The sequence below is a fragment of the Papio anubis genome, chromosome 7, assembly GCF_008728515.1.
Source record: "Papio anubis isolate 15944 chromosome 7, Panubis1.0, whole genome shotgun sequence".
NCBI classification, from domain to species: Eukaryota; Metazoa; Chordata; class Mammalia; order Primates; family Cercopithecidae; genus Papio; species Papio anubis.
The window spans coordinates 97,428,430-97,454,238 of NC_044982.1; the positions used below are offsets into that span (position 1 = coordinate 97,428,430).

At 37.8% G+C, this 25,809-nt stretch overlaps 1 long non-coding RNA gene across 2 annotated transcripts; it reads right to left on the reverse strand.

The window, feature by feature from the left end:
- Positions 1-886: 886 nt before the first annotated feature.
- On the reverse strand, positions 887-25,809 carry LOC116268675. 2 transcript variants are annotated; one of them, XR_004185008.1, is made up of 3 exons: positions 24,298-25,809; positions 23,837-23,891; positions 887-1,880 (listed from the first exon to the last, which is right to left on the reverse strand). It is a non-coding gene; the product is annotated as an uncharacterized LOC116268675 (long non-coding RNA). The 2 variants fall into 2 exon arrangements; XR_004185007.1 differs by having other exon boundaries at positions 23,837-25,806.

A 25,809-nucleotide genomic window follows, 5' to 3' on the forward strand; every position in this document is an offset into this window, starting at 1 on the left:
TCTAATTTCCATTTTGTTGATAATGAGTGAGGTTGAAAAATGTTCAAATGTTTATTAGCCATTAATATGCCTCTATTTCATTGTCTTTGTTCCTTTCCCCTTTATTTATTGGGAACTTAATGCTTTCATTACCTTTTGGCAGGAGTTCTTTTTCTATTAAGGACACCACCCTTTGTCCTATTTGAAGCAAGTATTTCCTCTGGTTTATTTGCCCGTTAAGCAATTTTGAGAGAAATCGTACGTGAAAAATCTACTGATCTCCCTCTCTGTTATTTCTTCTACTCCTTTTGAGCTTAAAAAATGATCACTCCAGTTTATATACAGATTTGACCACTATTTATTTCCATTTTCTACTAGATTTTTATGATTTATGATTTATTTATTTTTAAACAAGCTCAATTCTTCTTAGTGAGGGCATACGATATAAGGCTGAGGTTTAATAGGAAATTATCAACTATATTTTGTTTTGTTCTTCTTCTTGGAAATCCTATTTCTGTTATTGATTGTACATTTTAATAAGATTCTTCTGTTCCAAGCCAATTATGCGAAGACACAATTGGAAACATAAAGAATAAAGAATAAATGCTTTTTCTCTCACTTCATTATTCAGATGGAGAAATGCTAATTGCCACTCAGCATAAGACATTTCTTGCTTTTAACCAAGTAAATTTGGTTAAAAAATACACATATTCTTTGTCTGGGGTAATAGTAGAAATGAAGTGTTGAATTACTAAAATCTGTTGTTTTCCAGGTAGCTATGCACAGTAACTGGTATCTACAGATGAATTCTAGTTCAAAGGGTTTCTATGAGTTGTTAACCAAAAATTCAGTGACAAGGACTAGCACAATTTTGTAATGCAAAAGAAAATGCCAAGCAAACTCTCCAGACAATAGGCTATTTATTACAGTTTGTCGAAGTGAAGCAAGTACATAATTTCTTGATGCAGCTGACACATTCAATTATCTTCTAAAAGTTTCTATCACAGGACTCCTTTCAGCCATATACTGGGTACAAAAATGTAATCCATAATTACAGATATTTCATGTGCTTTATATGAAAAACCCAACAATCCCTTCCTGAGGCATTCTGTCTTCCAGACAAACTGGAAAAAGAAAATAAATGCTTGGCAATCAAGACTTGCAAAGTGGCGGTGAGGGGCAGTCAAGTAGCTGACAGCTGAAAACAAGGAAAAAATTTGTACTATGTAGCCTATGGTTTGGATTTGCAGAGGAAATAATTTGTTGTATATCATAGACTCACAGATGTCTGGGACTGAAAAGGACTTTGTGAGCATTAATTTTGTCTATCTCCCTGCTTGTCCGATAGCCAATAAAACTTTCCAAATCTAGGTGTGTATCTTAAAAATCAAAATGTGATAATGTGGAAAATCAGAGGCTAGGCTTAAGACCAATTCCACCATTTCCTAACAGCATTTCCTTGGGGGATAATGTGTCCAACTCAAACAATCCTGAATTCTTTTCTGAATATATAAGGTTCTTAATATGTCCCTGGCTGAGTTTATGTGATGTTAATATGATACCATGCATGAGACTTCCAGCTCCTTCTTAACAATAAACGTCAGTCATTTCTCTCCCTCCCTCACCACTCCCCACAGAGAGATTTGGAAGGAAAAGCTGTCAAATAACCTCAAGATATTTAACAATACGTACCAACCCTCTAAGATAGGAAACTTCCCTGCATGCCTAACTTATATTTTTCATGTTGTAGCTTTAGCCCATTTCTTCTGATTTACTTGCCAGTAGAGTGTTTGAGTAGAGATGATAAAACTTGGTAAAATAATCTTTCATTTGATGTTTCTGTAGACTTGATAACTGCCATCCATGGATGGTTCAGGGGCCTTCTCTTCCTTCCCGAAAGCCTTAAATAAATGACAGAGAGTAAGATTATATTGCCAAATAGCATCTGACAAATGCCTTCTTTTTTCCTTTAAATTTTATAGCCATCTCCCCTACCTCCACCCTGTGTGCTTTGCATTTATAATTCTAGAAAGGAATACCTAAGATGTTCTTCCTGGTTTTAGGTTGAACTGTCCTCTTCAAGTCATCTATTCATCACAGCAAAGGCCAAGGAAATGCATTTTGCGGATCACTTCCATCGTCCATGAGCTATTTTGTGGCTGAACTGAATTTGGCATTTAATCTTAGCTTCCCCTCAAATTAATGTCAATTGACTGCATTAAATGCTTGTCTGTTTTACTTAAAATGCATAAGACAAGTATAAAACAAAATATACTCGCGGGTATAAAGAAAAAGTTCTCTCATTTATGGAAAATACTTAATAAATTAGGAGGAGCTTAAGAGAACATCTTTTCATTTTCAAATAAGGAAAACCAAGGCTCAGAGATGTCCAAGGAGGTGCCAACACCATGAGTTAGTCAGTGTACATTAAGGAATGAGTTGCATTTGGTGACTCATTTAGTTCTCTATTTGTCTATTCCCAAGCTGATGGAAAGGATTTGCACGACTCAGGTAATTGTCTTTAAAGTCATTCTTTAAAACCACACATCGAAGTCACATATGGTTGGGAAAAACTTAACATTGCTTGGGAAAATAGCTAAGACAATCACTAGCAGAGAATTAATTGGCAGTCAAACAAAATCAGCAGAAAGAATCAATGATTATTTTTCTACTTGGCAATCATTATCATCATTATTATTATAGTGGGGTAGTTGACATTATTGTTTAGCAAATGTGCACTTCCTTCCCCATCCTGCTGTGGGTGGAATTAACCCACTCTACTGATGTTGGGGTTGCCATGTAACTTGCTTTGACCAGTACATATTAGCAGAGATGATGCGAGCTGAAGCCTCAAATGTGCTGGTGTCTTTCGGCTTTCTTGGTTCTCTGGTGACCCACCATGAGAAGAGTATGACTCAGATAGCTATTGTTTCTTAACCTTGGCCCTGGAGTAAACACTCATGGAACAAAACTGAACCCAACCAGCAGCTGGAGCCAAGTCCAGCTGACCTACAGGTTGGAGCAGAGCTGTTCATTTAAGTCCATAGTGTAATAATAAAATCAACCTGCAGACTTTTAAACAAAAGAATATATGAGAGTCATCGTAAGCCTCTGAGTTTGGAGGTGGTTTGTGATGCAGCATCATTGTGGCAATAGCTGATAGTGCATATAACTAGCCTTTGAATATGAGCTACATGACAGGCTCGTCGTCAGCACTTTAATGATCTCACTTCAATCTGATAATAACACCATTATGTAGACTACATTATTAATTCCATATTATAGATGAGAACATGGATGTTCAGAAGGGTCAGGAAACTTACCCAAGAAGATATAACAAGTGGCTGCAAAATTAATTGGATCAATGTCTTCCTAATTCCAACATCTTTGATGTTCTAACTATGTCTTTTCTCCTGAAAGAGGAGAAATTAAAGCTATTTTTTGTACTCACCGAAGAGTTTATGTTGTGGTCCTGAAAACAAACAACTGCCACTCAACTCCTTTCTTCTATTCCCAATTGTTATCACAAATGAATTGTTAAGGGTTGCATTCCAACTTTTGCCAAGAACTGGACTGATTCAGCTCTTAGAAGTGCATTCTAAGAGCAATTGATAAAGAGTTGTCCCAGGGAGGTAGACTAGTAATTTTTCAGATGACTTCTAACACAAAATGCCATCAAGCTTAGGAGATGCATGTCTTGGCCATGAAAAACTAAGTGATAACACTGCTTTGATGTTCAGTGTCATCTATAAACTCTCTGGAGCCTCAGAGATTAATATCATATAAAATATTCCCTGCTTTGACTGTAGTGAGAGCAACCCAACAAGATATTCTTTTTTTCAGGCAAATAACAATTCCTTTATTAGAATTAGCTCATTTACAGTACTATTATTTTTATGTTTTCCTGGGAGCTTCAGAACAACCTCACTGTCTCCATTATACATTTCTGAAAATATTCATTTCTTATAGGAAAGGAAGGAAGCTCGCTACTAAAGCTCTAGCTACATTCTCCTATATCTCTGATTTCTTCTACTGGTCCTCTCTCCTCCAAACTCTGGCATCAGTGAGACATGCCCACAGCTAGGAGGAAAGGACAACCTTACTTCCCCAGCTTCGGTGAGAAGATTTTCTTGACAATTCCATAGAGAAGTGGGATGGAAATTCTTTGAGTGGTGAGCTGGGTATGGCTTCTCCTAAGAAGGTTTGATCTTCCTATAGGAATGGGAAGGAGGCAGGCAATGCTGGTAGAGATTAGTCTAGCTACAATGCAATATCCAAAAAGGATGGTCCTTATAAATTTTGAGTCTTGGCTTCATGTCTTCTGTGCAGAATATTTGTGAGGTGCAGGAAGCAGATAGATGGGAGTTAGAAGCAATGCCAGCAACAGCATCACATATCAGTATGTTAACCACCAATGACCTTATCCTTCATTTTCTGGCACAGCATAAGGCTGAGAATCTTGTAACCCCAGAATGGGATTAGAATCACAACAATAACTGAGATACCCAGTGAATGGAAGATCCTAACATAATATCTGATTCATTCCTTCATTAGCCCATTTGACAAATATTTATGAAAAGTCTACTACGTGAAAAACATACAGCGATGAAAAAAAGAAGCAGACTCTTGTGGATCTTACAGCCTAGTGACAGATGAGAAAGGGAGAAACGAATACATATAGGACACAACATAAGTTAGCACAGTGAAAAAAGGTAAGGCAGGATAAAGAATGGATTGGAATAATTTACATATGGTGGTCAGATAAAGTCTCTGTTAGAAAGGAACATTTGAATAAAACCCTCAATGAAACGAGAGCATAAACCCTGTAAGTATCTAGGGGAAAAGAGCCCTGGCCAATGCAACAGCCTAGAATTGTGAGCATGGTTGGTCTTGTCAAAGAATTACAGTGAGGCCAGTGTGCATGGAGAACAGTGAGTGAGGAAATCAGTGGTAGGTAGACAGGAGCCAGATCATGTAGAATCTTATAAGGGACGACTGCAATTTAGATTCTATTGCTGGTAAGATCAGACGCCACCAGAAGGTTTTCATCATGAAAATGACCCGGCTTTATTTTAAAAGAAGTCCTCTGACTACTGTGTCAAGAGACCATGGCCTTGTAAGAGTAGAAGTATGGAGACCAGATAAGAGATTATTAATAAAGGCAAGACATGACGGTGGTTGTTTGAAGGAGCCTGAGAGCAGTGTAGGAGTTGAAGAGTGGTTGGATTATGGATACATTTTGAAGGTAGAACCAACAGAATTTGATAAGAGCTTGCATTTAAAATGAGAGATGAGAGTATTCAAAACTGATTGCAAACACTTTGACTTGAGCAACTGGGTGCATGGTAGCATCATTTACTGCATGGGAAATACTGGGAGAGGGGAGGGTTAGTGTGGACAGGGGAGAAGGTAAGGGCTGTATTTGGAGATGTCTATTAGACATCCAAATGGAAATGCTACATAGAAGGTTGGATACACAAGTCTGGAGTTCAGGGGAGAGATGTTGGCTAGAGATAGAAATTTACAAGTCATTAGAGTAGCCATGAGAGGGATAAGTCAGGTCCTATGTTTGAAGCCTGAAAATAAGAAAACGAGTCAACAAAGTAGCCTGAAAGGGAAACAAAGTGAAGTGGAAGAAAAATCAGGGGATTAATGTCTCAGAGGCCAAGGAAAGAAAGTGTTTGAGGAAGGAGATATTGCAATACGTTGCTAGTTAGTCAGGTAACCGGAAGACTGAAGATTGACTGTGGGATTTGGCAATGTGGATTTCATTGATGACTACTGTGAAAGCTGTTTCTCTGCAATGATGAGGGCAAAACCATTAATGGAGTTGATCCGAGAGAGTGTTTCTGAGGAATTTTGCTACAAAGGCACAAAGTGAGGTGGGGGTTAGAGGAGTCAAGAGAAGTTTGTGTTTGTCTTTTTGTTTTAATCATGAAGGTAACACAGCTATTTTTATGTTATTTAAGATGATCTAGGAGAAAGAAAAAATTTGATAATGTAGAATAGAGAGAGCAAGACTGATGGCAGAACTAATGGCTATGAGAGTTCTGGGGAATGGGATCCAGTTACATATGGAAGGATTGGTCCTACACAGCAGTATGGATATAATTCATCATCATGGGCGGGGAACCAGAGGATATCATTACACATAAAGATGGGTTAGGAGATTGGGGTAGGAGAATGAGGAAATACTCTTCTTACGAATTCTATTTTTTCAGCAAAATGAGAGTGAACCACATGTTGATACTGAGGATGAGGAGGGGATATTGAAGGTTTAAGGAAAAAAGAGAGGTGAGTTGTCACCTAGGAGGATAGAAGAATGTTACAAGAATTGTGTAAGGGTCTCTTGGCAGTGATGGGAGCTCAGTAAAGTCATAAACTAAAGTGTGGCCAGTCAGCCTGGGTGTGTGTGCTTCTCAAACCACATTCAGCCTGTGCATAGTAGACAGGGAGTTGGGTTGAACTTAAGTGGGGTTTTACCAGGCAAGTATGACAAAGGGGTGGAGCAAGGGAGTTGAGTTAATAACCTACTTGACAGGTTTATGATATAGAATAATTAATGCAACTATTTCTAAGTATTTTGTACTTTCTACTCACCTTCTTTATTGTTCTTAACATTCAGACTTACTATTAAAAGGAAACGACTTAAAAGCCCAACTTAGCCTATGAATAGCTATCCATTCATGAGTACTACACCCACCACTTTCCGTCTTCTCTCCAGAGCTTTACTGATAATATCACTTACAGATGACTTGGTATGAGCTTTCCATGGTAACAGTTTTCCAACCTTTTTCTTTGAAAAGTAAGTCCCTCCTGTCACAATCAACGAGACAGATCACCTGGTAATAAGTGGGAGCCATCCAGCTGCCTTTGTTCCACTTTGTCTCAGACTTCACCCATTATCTGCAGTCAGAGTTAGGTCAAGAGCCTTGCTTGTAACTTGTGAAGTGGAGCAGCATCCACAGTGGCTGCCCAGGGCTGGGCTGAACCCTACTCCCCTCCACCCTCCACCCTTCCATCTCCCACCTGCACTTGTAGTACATGCAGAGTCCAGGGGAAAGGGGCACATCAAAGCCTCTTTTCAAAAACATCTCAATTTTTTTAAACTGTTGCCCAATATCAAGTCCTAAAAGCAAAAACAGCAAACTCAGTTACCTGCTACTTAAGAGCAGATTTATTACATTTGGCCCAAAGCATTTTTGTTATGATCGGAATACTGTGCGTGTCAGCTGGGAGGAGGGTTGGCCACAGTGCTTCACTTGGTTACTTTGTGGATGCTGCCTTGTTTGCCCCTCTACCTATCCTTGCTGCTCTCAATATTCCTTTTTCCCATCATTATGGCAGAGTCTTCCTTCCTGGTCCAGCAGTTGCCCTCTGGATGTAGTCATGGAAAGAGATCAGAGATTAGTCACTTAACGGTAAAGTGATATGGAGGCTCCAGTAATTTCTTTGTATGGCTTACCTTTTGCCAAACTAATAGGCTGGCACTTATTCTCTGACTGATATGCTCCTTCTTATCCACAGTCAGGAAGGGGGCATCAGTCAGTTCTGGGGCCTCCTTTGGGTACTGTCTGCATGTCTATGGCTGGCTCTTGTCTTTACAATCTTGGCTGGAGTCTTAGGTAGCCCCAGGAACATAATAACTAGGTGTTAAGGAGTTACAAAAACCACTGAAGTAATCTTAGAGAAAAGAGAAAAACTTTGATTTTGGAAATAAGAACTACTTTGTGGGTGTTGAAAGCCATTTTTCTAAAGTGGAACTACTGTGCTAGACAACTGAAAGATTACAACTCAGGGGTGTAAATTCATGGAATAAGTCTGACTCCCTTTGTTGATGCTTACTGACAACTCTTAAGCCTTACACCTCCCTCTTCCTCTTCTGCTCCACATCTTGGGAAGCTGATAAGAAAGCCTGAGTGGTCCCTTCTTTGGCACCTGTGGGAGTTTCAAAAAGCATGCAAGCCTCTTCTTGAAGTGAGACCCCTCACTGTAGCCCTACGCCCTAACCACAGTAAAAATCCCAAGCCTGTTTCCTTTCCCTGTTTTCTCAAAGCCATTTTTAACCCAGCTTGAGAGGCAGGCTCTCCCCAGAGGCTCATTATGTAAGTAATAAGCTTTTCTATCTCCTCTTAATGCATGTGTGGTATCATCAGTATTAATATGTAAACCAAATTTTGGGTGGAAGTCCATCTTGTTTTTGTATAATGTCCACAACAAGTTGTACATAAGAGGAATGAGAAAAGACTCCTTCAAAGCAGGCTCAGAGCTACTCTAACAGTACTAAAACCTTCCCCATCTCTCCATTCAGTAAAGAGGGAAGTCAATAGTCTAGAAAGACCATGAGGTTTTGCATTCCCTGAACCCAGTCCAAGCATTAGGCAGGGACAGACTTGCCTACACAATGATTAACCAGGTCTCATTCAGGGGAGAATCCAAAACTCCATCCTTTCATACAGTTCAATAATTTGTCATCTAAAGAAAGCTGGTAGAATAGAAAGCAAAGGGGTAGAATAAGAAAAATTGAAAGACAACAAAAACGGTTACTGGAGTGAATGACTTAAAGTATGTGCACACACAGTCCCAGCAAGTGGCAGAGCTGAGAGCATATATAGGTCTGACTCTGAAGACAATGCTTTACTTCTAAGAAATCTGCCCTAGGATCTTAAGTAAAACATGTCTCCACAAAGCTAGACACATGGGTGTCACCCTTGATAGTTCTCCCAGCTTGCCCCATAGCCAATATTCCCCAACTTCTGTCAGTTTTGCCTCTTCATATTTTTCAAAGTATTCACTGCTCATCATCCCTGTGAACCATAGCTTTTACTAAATCACCATCTCTCTCTGTCTGAGAGTACTGGAATACTGCTTCCTAATTAGCCCTTAGCCTATTCATTCTCCATGCTGTAGCCAGAGTGATCTGAAATCCAAATTTGTTCCTCTGCATAAAACCTTTTAGTACCTCCCCATTATCCTCAAGGTAGGAATTCCTTCACATGTGTTGTCTAAGCACTCCATGATCTAGCTCATACATACTTCTCCAGCCTCATGTCTATTTGCTCCATCCTGGGGCCTTCATGATTATCCCCATGTGTGCCAGGCAAGCTCTTGTCTCCATCTGGGTCTGCTCACATTCCCTTCTCTCTGCTTTTCTCAACTCCTACCCCTCCAAGGTTTCAGTGCTAATCTTCAGGCCTCATCCAGGTGATAACTTCCTCCAGGAAACCCTCTGTAAGCCCTCAGGACTGGTAAGTTGAAACTTATTCTATTTCCAAGGAAAACCATCCTTCACCACAGCACTTACCTCATTGTGCTATGACTCACTTTTGACCTGATCACAGGCCCTACTAGAATGGGCTTCCTGAATACAGGGTGACTGCCTCACACATAGTAAGGGCGAAATACATATATACAGAATGCATTTCTTCTTTTCGAGAAGATGAATTTATTTATCCATATTAATATATTCCATAAAAATCATTTTGAAATTCTGCCAACAACCAACCTTTTCATTTTTAATAATGAGTTGTTTTTTTAAATGGTAATTGAAAAATGTCTTTATGTCATAATGATTTTATTTATTTGTCTAACTTTTAGGTTTGGAGGTACATGTAAAGTTTGTTATATAGGTAAACTCATGGTCATGGGGGTTTGTTTTACAAAGCATTTCATCACCCAGGTATTAAGCCTAGTACCCAATAGTTATTTTTTCTGCTCCTCTCCCTCCTCTCACCCTCCACCCTCAAGTAGACACCAGTGTCTGTTTATGAGTTTTCATCATTTAACTCTCACTTATAGGTGAGAACAAAGTGAATTTCTTTAGGTTTCAGTTACAAATCAAGGGAGCCACAGTTAAACATTGAAAGCAAAACACCACAGTCCATGGTACATATGACAATGACTGCAGGTCCATTAACAGGAGGTTGAGCTAACCTGTTGGCTCATTAGTGAGTAGGAATGTTAGAAATTTGTACTAAAAAATTAAAAGTCTTAATCAAATAACTCAAAAATTATGTTTATAATAATTGGTCATCATTCATGATGATATTGATAAACCCTGAATAACACATGAAAGAGAAAGACAAATGTCCAGCTGAGAATTTTTACAGGATATTAAATCAAGAAACAAATTTAAAATCTCTGTCTGACTTTGACCATACAATTTGGAATTAGGGCAGCCCTCACTCCCAGGATAAGGAAAGCAATGAGTGGCAATCATTGTGAGCCACATTATCTGCTTTTTCTGCCACAGAAAAGCTTCGTGAGTTTTTTTTTTTTTTAAACCCACTTTGGGCTGTTGGGTTCAAGAGCTTCCCACTGAATAGATGAACGCTTAGGACACATTAGGAAGGTTTGGGGAAAGGTCTTATAAATACCTGAATGGCTGAATGGCTGCAGGAAGTGGTGGAGCATTTTCCCCTGACATCTACATTCCATTTAGCCTTATTATATTGAGTTTTATGAGGCGAAAATGCTGCCTGGTGAGATGCTTTAGAAAATTGGGTGGTATTTCTGGATTCAAATGTGGTTGTGCATTTTTTTTAAAGGAGCACAGGTGGGATATTTCCCTGTCTATTCATCCTTTTGATAGCACTGGAAAAAATGTATTTGGCTTAATATGAAATGGAGAAATTTAATCATTCTATAATTTGGACATAGTATTTAAAATTCAGCATTGTTTCTTTGTGCCCAAGAAGGGATCTGATCAACATACTCACTGGGATTTTTCTAAACTCTTATGTTGTTCACTCCTCCACATGAAGCTGCTACTTCCTAAAAATGGAGTAAGGGTGTATCGGGAGAAGCTTAATATCCTTCAGGTCTGATAAACTGGTGGACTCAACTTATAATCTTCAGGACAGAGTCACAAAAGTAATGTAAGGATGAGAGTGCATAAGCCAAAATGAAACAATTGTTGTTCATTGTTTTCTCTTGATAAGAACACAGGTAATAGAGAAAACACAGTTGTTTTAGATCCCTGAGCTTTTAAGGAAAAGGAAATCTTTTAAGTTCACAAGTCTTAGTGTATATCAGGATGTTATTCAACTACAGGTACAAATGCAGGTGAATCTCAAGCTGCTTCATAAAGACTGTTCTTTGAATACAAGGAAATTTATTGGTATCTGGTAGACTCTCTTCCTTCATCTATGAAATTATCTGAGGAGCCTATTCAAAAATTTTATTATATTTTATTTATTTTAATTCAATTACATTCAGCTGTATTGTAAAATCAATGAAGACAGAAATTATGAAAAATCGTTTTCCAACAATTATTTGGAAAATGTAATATAAAAAGATTCCATGATGATACCAACTATAAAATACTTATGAAAATATTATAGACCTATGTGAAAAAAATTATAAAGTTCTACTGAAGTCATAAAACAACATCTAAAAAAGAGACATGCAAATTATATTTTTGGAGAGAATATTTAACATTCAAAAGCATACAGTTATCTCAAATGAATCTGTATATTAAGTGCAATTCCAATAAGAATTCCAATGGGGTATTTCATAAAACTTAATTCTATAGTTTATCTGAAAGAGTCAATGTGCAGAATTAGCCAATACATTTTTAAAAAATAAACTATCATAATTAATAAAGCTATCTTATTATTGGTAAAAACTTCTTTAGACCAAACTCCAAACTTTAGAAGCAGACCCATATCTGCTTTGTAATTTAGTATAAGATAAAGATGGCTATTTAAACCCAATTCAAAGATGGATAACTTATTGAATAAATGGTGCTGAAACAATTAACTATGCCAATTATTAGACTGGCATAAGACTAGGTTCTTACTTTGCCATACTTTTAACTAAATACCAGATAGAATGAAAATCTAAATGTAAGATGTTAAAATATATTTTTAAGTGATAACGTATTTTCCTAATCTTGGGATAACACAGAACTTTATGAGCAACACATAAGCTTGAGGAACCATTAAGAAAAAGATTGATAAATTTAATTACATGCATAAAAGACTTAAGAATTAACAAGTTAATTTAACAAGGTTGCAGGATACAAAGTTAATCACCAAGTCCAGTGGTATATTTATATACTAGTGGCAAATAATTGGAAAATGAAATTTTAAAAATTTCATTACAATACTGTCAAAAAGCATGAAATACTTAGGCAAAATTTAACAAGCCATCAGTAAGACTTCTACACTGTAAACCAGAAAACATTACTGAGAGAAATTTTAAAAGACTAAAAAATGAAGAGATATGCTATGCTCATGGATTACAAGACTGAGTATGGTTACAATGTCTATTTGAAGAACAAATTTGGAGTACTTAACCTACCTAACTTTAAGGCTTACTATAAAGCCACAGTAATTAAGACAGTATCATAAAGTTTGACAGATAAGTCAGTGAAACAGAAAGTGTAACTGAGAAAGAGACCTGCACTAATACAACTGATATAATCATTTGACTTTTGGCGAAAGCACCAAAGCAATCCAATGCGGGGGGAATAAAAAAACTTTTCAGTAAATGGTGGTGAAATAACTGATATCCCTATGGAAAACAAATTAATCTCAATTCCTATCTCATGCACACATCAAAATTAACTTGTGATGCATTAGAAACCTAAATGTAAATCTAAACTATAATGCTTGTAGGAAATATAGGGAAATACCTTTATGACTCGGGTACGCAAAGGTTTCTTAGGACAAAGAAAGCAATAATTTTAGGCCGGGCGCGGTGGCTCAAGCCTGTAATCCCAGCACTTTGGGAGGCCGAGACGGGCGGATCACGAGGTCAGGAGATCGAGACCATCCTGGCTAACACAATGAAACCCCGTCTCTACTAAAAATACAAAAAAAATTAGCCGGGCGTGGTGGCGGCGCCTGTAGTCCCAGCTACTCGGGAGGCTGAGGCAGGAGAATGGCGGGAACCCGGGAGGCGGAGCTTGCAGTGAGCCGAGATCGGGCCACTGCACTCCAGCCTGGGCGACAGAGCGAGACTCCGCCTCAAAAAAAAAAAAAAGAAAGCAATAATTTTAAAATAAAAAATTTAATAAATTAGACTTCATCAAAATTAAACTTGCTCATCAAAAGATTTGATTAAGAAAATTAATGAGAGAAAATATCCACAATGCATGTATCTTACAAAAGACTATAAGCCAAGATAATAAAATGTCAAACAATTGACTAAAAATGGCCCTAAGATTTTAACAAGCATTTCACAAAGGGAGGCATACAAATGGCCAACAAACATCTGAAACAACTTAGTCAACATTGCTCATCAGAAAAATGCAAATTAAAACCATGATAAAATGCCACTCCACATTCATCAGAGCTGCTAAAATTAAAATAACTAACAGCATCAGATATAAGCAAAGATGGGGAGAGGCTGGAACTTTCATTTGCTGTTGATAGCAGTGTGAAATAATACACTTTAGGAAAATGTTGAAGCAGCTTCTTATTAAGCTAAACGTATACCACCATTCAACCCAGGCATTCTACAAAAAGACATGTCAAAACTATTCATAGCAATTTTATTCATAACAGCTCCAAACTGGAATTAGCCCAACTTGTCTATCCACAGGGGAATGAATTAAAAAATGCATCAGGTATTTATGCAATGGAATACCATACAGCAACAAAAAGGAACAAACTATCAACTCCTATAATGTCATGGATGAATCTCAAAACATGCCGAATGAAAGAAACTTTACAAAATAGAGGCACATACTTTGTGGTTCCCTTTACATGAAGTTCTAAAATAGGCAAAACTAATCCATGGTGGAAAAAAAAAAAAAAATAGCAGACCAGTGATTACCTGTCAGGGGAAGGGCTAGAGCTAAGCATTAACTGAAAATGTACATGAGGGAAATTCCCAGGCAATTGTAGCATTTTCTATCTTGCTAAGGGATCTGGTTACCTACATCAATGCATTTGTGAAAATCATGGAATTAAGACTTTTATATTTGTTGTTTGTTAATTTTATTGCAAATGTAAAAATAAATACATATTAAATTCTAATTTGTAAAATGCATGCTGAAATATTTATTGAGAAATGTAATGGCATCATTTCTTTGAAATGCATCAATAAAATAAGATCTACTAAAGATGCATAGAAGGATGGCTAGATGGACAGATATATAATAAAGCAAATATTATAGAATGTTAATTATGGAGTCCAGGCAGTACATAAATGATTCCTCACTGTAAAATTCTTTCAACCTTACTGTATGCATGAAAATTTCCATAATAAAATGTTGAGGAAAAAAATCCACTGAATACAATAGGGAACAAAAAATATAAAATAAGTATTTTTGACACCAATGAAACAAGAACATATGTACAGCCACAAAGCACAAAGTATGAAACATGATTGAATCTGTCAATCAAAAGGGCATGCCCTTACCCAAGAACAATTGATACAGAAAGATAAATGCCAAGACGTAACTTCTTGAAGTTGCTGAACTTCAAGGATAAAACAATAAATCTTACAGTCAACCAGGTAGAAAAATTCTGTCACATCAAGGAGAAAAAAATTCAGGTTGACCTCATACTTCTTTTTGTTGTCTGTTTGTTTGTTTCTTCAGGTGCCTTCTTTTTTTTTTTTTTTAATTATTATTATATTTTAAGTTCTAGGGTGCATGTGCACAACATGCAGGTTTGTTTCATATGTATACATGTGCCATGTTGGTGGACTGCATCCATTAACTCGTCATTTACATTAGGTATATCTCCTAATGCTATCCTTCCCCCCTCCCCCCTCCTCACAATAGTCCCTGGTGTGTAATGTTCCCCTTCCTGTGTCCAAGTGATCTCATTGTTCAATTCCCACCTATGAGTGAGAACATGCGGTGTTTGGTTTTCTATTCTTGCGATAGTTTGCTGAGAATAATGGTTTCCAGCTGTATCCATGTCCATACAAAGGACACAAACTCATCCATTTTTATGGCTGCATAGTATTCCATGGTATATATGTGCCACATTTTCTTAATCCAATCTGTCACTGATGGACATTTGGGTTGATTCCAAGTCTTTGCTATTGTGAATAGTGCTGCAATAAACATACGTGTGCGTGTGTCTTTATAGCAGCATGATTTAGAATCCTTTGGGTATATACCCAGTAATGGGATGGTTGGGTCAAATGGTATTTCTAGTTCTAGATCCTTGAGGAATCGCCACACAGTTTTCCACAATGGTTGAACTAGTTTACAGTCCCACCAACAGTGTAAAAGTGTTCCTATTTCTCCACATCCTCTCCAGCACCTGTTGTTTCCTGATTTTGTAATGATTGCCATTCTAACTGGTTTGAGATGGTATCTCATTATGGTTTTGATTTGTATTTCTCTGATGGCCACTGATGATGAGCATTTTTTCATGTGTCTGTTGGCTGTATGAATGTCTTCTTTTGAGAAGTGTCTGTTCATATCCTTTGCCCACTTTTTGATGGGGTTGTTTGTTTTTTTGTTGTAAATTTGTTTGAGTTCTTTGTAGGTTCTGGATATTAGTCCTTTGTCAGATGAGTAGATTGCAAAAATTTTCTCCCATTCTGTAGGTTGCCTGTTCACTCTGATGGTAGTTTCTTTTGCTGTGCAGAAACTCTTTAGTTTAATTAGATCCCATTTGTTAATTTTGGCTTTTGTTGCCATTGCTTTTAGTGTTTTAGACATGAAGTCCTTGCCCATGCCTATGTTCTGAATGGTATTACCTAGGTTTTCTTCTAGGGTTTTTATGGTTTTAGGTCTAACATTTAAGTCTCTAATCCATATTGAATTACTTTTCATATAAGGAATAAGGAAAGTGACTTCAAGCTATACTACAAGGCTACAGTAACCAAAACAGCATGGTACTGGTACCAAAACAGAGATACAGACCAATAGAACAGAACAGAGCCCTCAGAAATAATACCACACATGTACAGCCATCTGATCTTTGACAACCTGACAAAAACAAGAAATGGGGAAAGGATTCCCTATTTAATAAATGGTGCTGGGAAAATTGGCTAGCCATAAGTAGAGACCTCATACTTCTTCACTAAAACAGTCAATGTCCAATAATAGTGGAAGAATCTTCAACAAGCCCGACTACCTTTCGATTAAAACAAAACAAGGCAGAATTAACAATAACACAAACAAGTGAATAAGAATTCACTGTTTCCTAGATCCTGAACTTTTTTATTAAACTGTTTGAATCTAGTCAATTCTGAGATGTGTCCAAACATGGAAGGAAAATAAAATCTCAGGGCTGGGTGCGGTGGGTTATGCCTGTAATGCCAGCATTTTGAGAAGCCAAGGCGGTGGATCATTTGACATCAGGAGTTGGAGACCAGCCTGGCCAACATGGTGAAACCCCGTCTCTACTAAAAATACAAAAATTAGCCAGGCATGGTGGCCTGTGCCTATAATCCCAGCTACTCAGGAGGCTGAGGCAGGAGAATTGCTTGAACCTGGGAAACGGAAGTTGTAGTGAGCTGAGATCACACCACTGAACTCTAGCCTAGGTGATAAAGTGAGACGTTGTTTCAAAAAAAAAAAAGAAAAAGAAAATAAAATCTCAGTAAAGGAGAGAATATATAAGAACTGTTTGAAACTGTGAATACATTATGAATGAAACTAAACATATCAAAAGATGGTGCTTGAGAATAACTAATCTTACCACCTTATCCAGATGTCTTTATCATAGTTTTACTGAAAGGTGTATTGTATCTGATTATGAAATATAGTCACGAGAGATAAAAATCAAAATTATATAAAAAGGCATCCACTAAGAGGTGTCCTCCCACCACTTTCTCCATTAGTCCTCTTTCACTCTTCATTTAGGGAACCAGTTTTGTTAGTGCCTGGGTTTTCTCCAGCAATTCTTTTCTTTTCTTTTCTTTGAGACAGGGTCTCACTGTCTTACCCAGGCTGGAGTGCAGTGGCACGATCTCGACTCACCGTAACCTCTGCCTCCCGGGTTCAAGCGATTCTCCTGCCTCAGCCTCCCGAGTAGCTGGGATTACAGGCATGTACCACCACGGCCAGCTGATTTTTTTATATTTTTAGTAGAGATGCAGTTTCACCATGTTTCGCCATGTTGGCCAGGGTGGTCTCGAACTCCTGACCTCAAATGATTCACCCGCCTCGGCCTCCCAAAGTGCTGGGATTACAGGCGTGAGCCACTGTGTCCAGCCTTCCAGCAATTCTTCATGCAAAAATAAGTTAATACAAAGGTGATTTTTATTCCCCGCCTTTCATCCACAAAGTGTAGCATACTGTATGCACTCTTTGGCACTTTGCTTTTTTCACATGAGGCATGTGTTAGAGAGATGTTTCTATGTCAGTATTGATGGAGCATTCCTCATCCTGCCTTTGCAGCTGCTGATCGTTCCATGAGGCGGTCGAGCCATACATCTCTTATGAATTGCTTTGATCCTCTTGGTTTCACTTGTCTCTGGAGCCTTGGTCCACTTTTTCCAATCCTAGTCTCACTACGTATATATTCATATACGTTGCTAACTGTCGTCCAGTGAAATTCATGAGGGCACAATCTAAAGGTGCCTTCCCTAACACCTCTCCTGACCCTTCCTGCACCAGGCTTCTGGCTTAGCTGAAGCCCAGGATGTTGCAGAAGAGTGTGGAGGTGTGGCTTTAATTCCAGGCACTTCCCTGGGTCTCTACCTCTTCTGCAACATTTTTTGCCAAACTTTTGCCCCGTGAGAGACAGGAGCTTATGGATAGATTTCTCTCCGTTCCTCCTTTCCCTGGCCACCGGGAACTGACCTGACGTACATGATACTGGAAGATCCCCACAGGATTCAGTGTCCTGCAGACACCTTAACACCAAGTGGTGCTGACTTCATAAAGCTCCTTCCTTTTACTCTTTCTTCTTTCTTGCCTAACTTTACTTTTTTCTCACTGCTGCTTCCCTGGAATTACCTTTCTGATGATAGTTGCACTTAAGTTTTTCCCACAGATTTCACGCTCTGGGAGACCCATCCTAAGATTAATCGTGTATTTATTAACTAGGCCTGGGCTGCCCCTGGTCATATGGAGTTATGAATCCTGGAAATGTGGCTAGTGCTAATAGAGATTTGCTATGAGTATAATACACTGTATTATGTGAAAATGGAATGCAAAATATCTCATTCACAATTTTTATATTGATGACTAATTGAAATGAAAAGACTTTTGCTATATGGGCTAAATAAAATATATTATTAAAATAGATTATACCTGAGTCTTCTCACTTTTTTAAAATGGACACTAGAAAACTAAAAATTATAAAGTGACTTACATTAAATTTTGTTAGCACTGAACAGAAACCTTATTTGATGAGACTTGGGTTCTTTCTAATTATTTGCTATGACAAAAATGTGTATGGACTAAACTATGTGTGTATGGGTTTATCTGTAGGAAAAATCCTCAGAAGTGAAATTTCTGAGTCAAAGATGATATGCATTTGCTAATTGTGATTGATAATGAGAAACTTCTCCATGGGGTAATACTGCTCTGTGCTCCTTTCAGCAATGTGTGGTAGACCTTGTTTTCCCACAGCCTGCCAACAGGGTGTGCTGTCAGATTTAATGGATTTTGGCATTCTGACAGGTGAATATGGTAATGGCAGGTTTGGCAGGTTTTTAAAAAATTTACTTTTTTTTATTTTTATTTTTTATTTTTTAGATGGAGTCTCACTCTGCTGCCCAGGCTGGAGTGCAGTGGCACAATCTCGGCTCACTGTAACTTCCATCTGCCATGTTCAAGCAATTCTCCTGCCTCAGCCTCCTGAGTAGCAGGGATTACAGGCATGCACCACCATGCCCAGCTAATTTTTGTACTTTTAGTAGAGACGGGGTTTTGCCATGTTGACCGGGCTGGCCTTGAACTCCTGACCTCAGGTGATCCACCTGCCTTGGCCTTCCAAAGTGCTGGGATTACAGGCGTGAGCTGCCGTGCCCAACCTGCATTATTCTTATAATCAGTTGTCTTGAGCATTTTTTATGTGTTTAGGAGCCACGTGCATCTCTTTCTCTGTGAATTATATATTCATATACGTTGCCCATTGTTCCAAATGGGCTGTAGGTCTTTTTCTCTCAATTTCTAGGAGGTTTATATGTATTACAAAGAATAACCTTTTGCCTTTGATATAAATTGCAAGTACTTCTTCTACTGGCCATTTGTCTTTTGACTTTATGATGTTTTTAAATTCAAATAATTTATTCTGTGTAGTAGAATTTATCAGATGTTTTTAAAAAATGTCTTTTCGAATTTGTAAAAGTGAGACTCTACATGGCAAAGACACTTCAGATTAGATCTTAACCAATGCTTAGGTTATTAGCAAAGAATATGAAAAGTTATTTCAGTTGTTTTTTTAAAGAATATGCAAAGGGATTTGATTGTTAGGCAGGATACTGGTGAGTGGTACCATATCTTGGGACAATATAGTTTTCTTAGACTTCCAGTGCCGTGGTGTTTGCTGCTCCCAGTAGATCCAAAGCCATGTGGAGTTGGGACACCTTCACAGTGAAGACAATACTCTTCACACATGAGCGCTATCATTCAGACTCATAAATTTACATTCATACACGCCATAAAAACTGATCTTACCCAAATTTCTTCTTGAGATTTTCATCTTTTGGAGATGAGGCTTTTCTCATTTTCCTTGCGTAGGGAATAGAAGGCACTGTCCCAGAGCAGGAGTTCAAGAATCTATTAGCAATGACCCACTTGCTGACATTTGCCAATCACTTGGGTATTCTACAGAAATACAAGCCACCTGAAGACTAGTCTTGGAATATTTTGTGGCTTTATTTTCTTAAAATTTGGTAAAGCCTACTGCTATACAAGACAGGACATGCGCTCTCTCACATGCGCTCTCTCACATGCGCTTGTAGAATAGAACATTAATGTTTGGAGCCTTGCAAATGACTCCATTTTTCATAATGGAAAATAAGTAGATACAACCTAAAATTAAAACTTCTTACTTTTAATTTTTTAAAAATTTCTTTATAGTATTAGCCCATATACTTGAATTTCTAAATCCCTTTTTTGTATGCTGGGTTTGCAAGTTTTTGAGCTTCCTATAATGTTATGCATGCGATGACACTGTTATTCTTCAGTGACTTGGCTTTTTCACGGAATCATGAAATTTTTCCTAAGTCCATTAAACTAAGCATGCTAATTATGTTGGTCAAAACCTGAACCATCACTGGATTTTGTTTCCTTGATCTATCAATTACCAAGAGGGTAGCCTGAAATGATAGCTTTGACGATTCTCTTTGTAGTTCCTTCAATATTTGCTTTTGTATACATTTTGAAGCTAAATTGTTAGGTTCATACAAATTTAACTTTTAAATATCTTCCCAGTGAATTAAGCCTTTGATATTTTGAAGCTGTTGGAGTTTTATTTCTATTAAAACTGTTTGCCTTAAAGTTTCGTTAGGTTGCTATTAACATAGGTAAATTAGCTTGCTATTTGTTTAATACTTACCTGCTGTATTATTCTTTACCCTTTACCTTCAACTCTTTTCAATTTTGATGTCTTAACTGTTTCTCTTTTAAATGGCATTTAAGAGATTTTTTTCACTCTGTTTCTCAATCATTGTTTTAAAGCTAAAGCTTTGGTGTAGTTATGTTAATTATAATTACTGATATATTTAGATTTGTTTTTATGATTATTTGGGATTTTTCATTTTTCCAAGCTCTTCAGTGTTGCTCTTCTTTTCCTTTCTTGATGTCAGCAAGACTGATGGTAATTTTCTGTCATTCCACTTTTTCTCTCTACCAGTTGAAAGTTGCATATTTTTTCTATCCTTTTCATTGTTTTTCTAGAAACTTTACATTCATACTACGTTAAAGACTGTTCCTGTGTTTTAATATCCATTATATCTTTCTTCCCTTTATTAATTGATGCCTTCCACTATTCTGGTGGTCATGTGGTGATGCTACTACTATCATTTTTCAGCTTCTGTCCCTGATAATTATGACCACGTGACTAGGTCTCAGCCAATGGTTTGGAGCAGAAGGTACAGGTACCAGTTTTGCCTTGGGTCCTTGAACACGAAGGTGCATCTTCACGCCTGTTTTCCCTGTCCTCATTGACTGACACGCAGACATGCTGTCAGTGAATTCAACCCCAGGAATTAGGAAAGCTAGAGCAGCTGCTTAGACCCAGTGGTGAAAGATGCATGTTGAGTTTTCATCTTAGGTCACTAGATGACCAAATGAGTAAACCCTGCCTGACCCCAGACTCTCCTGCAAGAGAGAGAGGAAAATATTATCCCATTTAAATCACTATGTGTGAGTCTCATTGATGCCATATCTTAGCCTTTATACTCACTGATCAATATCAGAATTGAGGCACTGTCATGACACAAAATAAACTATCTGGTGTTGATTCAACAGTCAGGTAACAGGAAACGAGGAGACAGATACTGAAAGCCAGAAATGTTTACTGTGAAAAAAATATTGAGTAAAACTCTTGCCAGCATTCACCTGGAAGGCAGAACATATGCCTAGGATGTGTACAGATCTAAGGAAGTAATGGGAAATAGCCAAAATGTTCATGTGTATTCATTGTTCCTTGTTGCTTTTAGCAAGTTACAAAGACAAATGATGGGATATTATCTCCTTGCATAATTTTCTTTCTTTCTTTATGTAATATCACAGAACAATACTTTGGCAATATATTTTGGTTGTATTTGTAATCATGCTGCTAGGGACTGCATCTCCCAACTTCTCTTGAACTTAGATGTAGTCATATCTCAACGTTTTAGCCAATGATATAGCAACATAAGTGATGTTTGCGAATTGTGCTTCATGTCCCTAAAAATGATATTGTTTATCCTCCATATTCATTTCCTTTTTTTTTTTTTCCAGAGTCTCGCTCTGTCGCCAGGTGGAGTGCAGTGGCGTGATCTCAGCTCACTGCAACCTCCACCCTCCAGGTTCAAACAATTCTCCTGCCTCAGCCTCCTGAGTAGCTGGGACAACAGGAGCATGCCACCACACCCAGCTAATTTTTGAATTTTTAGTAGAGAGGGGGTTTCACCATGTTGGCCAGGATGGTCTCGATCTCTTGACCTCATGATCCACCCGCCTCGGCCTCCCAAAGTGCTGGGACTGTAAGCATGAGCCACTGTGCCCAGCCCCATATTCATTTCTTTTGTCTTCTTTTATTTTTATTGAGGTGAAACTTACATAACCTGTAATTAGCCATCTTAATGTATACAATTCAGTGGTATATAGTGTATTCATAATATTATGCAACTACCAGATCTTTCTAGTTTCAAAATATTTACCATCCCTTAAAATGCCCTATACCCATTAATCACACTCCATTTCCCCTTTCTCTCACTCCCTGGTAATCTCTAATCTGCTTTCCGTCTCTATGGATTTGCCTATCCTGGATATATTATACTGAAGGAGTCATATAAAATGTGACTTTTTGTGTCTGACTTTTCTCACTTCGCATAATGTTTTTGAGGTTCATTGAAATTGTAGCATGTATTAATATTTCACTCTTTTTTTCCATGGCTGAATAATATTCTGTTGTATGGATATGCCACATTTTGTTCATCTTTTCACCTGTTGATGGACAATTGAGTTGTTTTCAGCTTTTGGCTATTATGAATAATGCTATCAACATTCAGGGACAAGTTCCTGTGTAGCAAGTATCCTCTTTTCTTTTTTCATGCATTTTCTTGTTCATTCTTATGCTTTCTTTCTAACAGGTAGGCTTTAAATCACTTTGTTGAGTTTCAAAGAATCATGCTAGAATGTGAGGGCTGGAATTTGAATTGTATTAAACCTATACTTGGGAGAAATTGGCATTTATAAATTTCAGTTTTCCCTTTCAGGGACTTCTTTTTATTCTATTTACTTAAATCTTTTATATTTCATGATAAAGCTCAGTAGATAGTTTTCACTTAGATGCATTGTAAACATTTGTAGTTGTATTTGTATGGTGAAGGCAGCCGTGCTGTGAGCAGTAAGAATCCACCTGTTAACATTTGGAACATTGTCCCTTGTAATGCAGTGGCAAACTTATGATCAAACTTTCACCTTGTACTTCCAAACTTGTACTTTGGAAGGCAGGCTGTATAAAGCTGTTGTACAATGGAAAATGTAGAAAAATTGTAGCTGCTGGTCTATGTTGGCTACTGACTTTTAATTGCATCCTATAAAAGACAGAACTCAGTATAAAGCTAGTAAGACAGAAACCTCCTGGAGCATAGAGCTTCCAGATGAGCTAACTGCTCTGCCAGGCCAGGGGGTCTTGATAATCCTGCCCAGCAGGATTTCATAATTGCTATGGAACTGAAGAATGCTCCCATTACCACTTTCTGAAAAGAAGAGCTCAATCATTCCTATCCTACTGTTTCTCCATTATGATGTTCCGGCAGCAAATATTTTTTTTCTATTTTTATACATTACTGGATCACAAGAAACCACATCTAGATGGAATAGAGAGGGGTACATTTTACCCAGTAATCCTGGATATTGAGTTAGGTGCATTGCTTGGATGAGACTTTGGGGTATGTTCATAGGAAAGGGGCGAGGTGTTCTATGTAAGAAAAGAAGGATGAGTATAGACATTGAGAAAAAAAGAGCAGGCTTCAGCTGAAACCATAGTTGACTCTTGAGCAACATAGGAATTAAGGCACCAACCTAAGTCCCATGTTGTTCTCTCCATGCATTCAGAAATGCATATAAAACTTTTGATTCCCCAAAAACTTAACTACTAATAGCCTAATGTTGACCAAAAGCCTTACTGTTAATATAAATAGTTGATTAGCACAGATTTTTGTGTTATATGTATTATCTTGTCTGCTATATTTCTACAATAGAACAAACTTGAGAAACTTGAGAAAATAAAACGTTATTGTGAAAATAATAAGGAAAAGAAAATATATTTACCATTCATAAGTGGAAGTGAATCATCTTAAAGGTCTTCATATTCACCAGCTTCACGCTGAGGAGGAGAAGGAAGAGGAGGGATTGGTCTTGCTATCTCAGAGTGGCAGAGGTGAAAGAAAATCCACTTATAAGTGGACCAAGCAGTTCAAACCTGTGCTGTTCCAGGGTCAGCTGTATTAATTACCCACCAAATATTCATTATCTTGTTTATTTACTTCTTTCTAACAAAACCCCATTTTATTCTGGGAGGCAACACATAAAGCTAAAGTTCTGCATTTCCCAGTCTCCCCTGCAGTTAAGAGTAGGTAATGAAGGGCAAATGAAAATCATCTAGTGGGGCTTCATGAAAAGTTTCTTAAAGATCACTGAGCTAGTGAAGGAGGATGTCCTTTTATCCTTCCCCTTTCTTTCTCCTTCCCTCTTCCTGGAATATTTTGGCGGAATTGTGAATTAACACTTACTGTCTATTGCAACTCCCTCTAGAGTGTCTTCTTATGTTTCAAAGACTGAAAAGCTAAAAATGACTTTCCCCCAATTTCTTGCAGCTATGCTTTTGTATGCGGTGAATGCTCGACCCCTCAGGTACACAAGTGATGATTTGGAAGGTAGATGTAAAGCAAAATGGAGAGGTGTTGCTTCTGTTGTTCCTTCTGGCAAGCCCCACTGGGCAAGCATCCAGTTATGCTGGGAAGAAGCATTTGCTGAGGTCTTCATTTCTGGTCACTGAAGTCATGGGTGCAGACCGAAGCAGAAACAGCTTGGTTCTGAAGACAGCATCTGTGGTATGAGATTCCCAATCATTACAGCTTTGGGATTGTGTGGCTTCCTGGGATTGCAGCTCCCTCATTGTGCAGGAGCTCTGAGGTTCTGGACCCAGCAAGCGGAGTGACAGCATTCCAATCAGAAAAGGAGCTTCTTGGTCATAGAAGGGACAAGAAGGGACAGTAGCTACCTTGGTGGCCCCGCTCTTTCAGGTGACTTTGGGTGTTAGTCCCAAAATATTAACACAGAGTTTGTGTTTCTGCCTTGTCTAGGATTCCAGAAGCTCTTTAGTACAGGAATAGAGCCATTTGTGTGTCAAGTAGCTGGAGCAGATTCAGTTCTCTGCAGTTGAAAACTGATGGAGGACATGAGATGTAATAGGGAGAACTTGAGCAGCTATCCCTGATCATGAGGCATCTGCAGAAATGGAGCCTACATCTAAGAGGTTGGAAAAGAAAGGGAAAATTATTCTCAGTGTTGTCACGACCATGTTAGCCCTTCACTGCCTGTCTCTTTTTTATGTCACAACATTTCCTTAATTTAAGTTACTGTTACTACAGGTGCTGCTTCTTGCAATCAAATGAAATTCCTATTTGTATAACATTCATTCTAGTTATTTTTCTGTTGGTATTATTAATCCGGCCTTTTTCCTGCCGTTTTTCCTATTGCTTATTACCAAGAAAGAAAAAAACTCATTAGTCTTTATTTATTGTTATATCCTTCAACATTACAGAGCTCTTCTATTCATACTAATAATTTTACAGTGAATTCCTTTAGACCATGTTTATTTAATATCTGTCAGGAAAGTGAAGGGGAAAGCTAAAACCCAGGATAATTAGATGACCTAATATTTTTAATTTCATGTGTAAATCTGACAGAAATAGCCTTTGATTTTTATGTAACGTTACATTTATTTCATTATGTAAAATATACCCAAAAGCTTATGTGTTATTTTTAATAAAAACAATTCAACATTGTTTATAAGACATACTCAATATGTGTAAACTATTGCTTTTGGTTACAGCTATTCTACTAAATTAGTAAAACAAAAATATTTCCCAACTACTCTTGTCAAACTGCAGATGGTTCAACTTCCAAAGGATTAATAAGTGTATGTTTCACTTCTTTCAGTAAACAGAATGACTGCAAAACTGATTATTAACAAATTTCATAATAAGATAAACATGTTATTTCTTTATTTTTAGAGATGG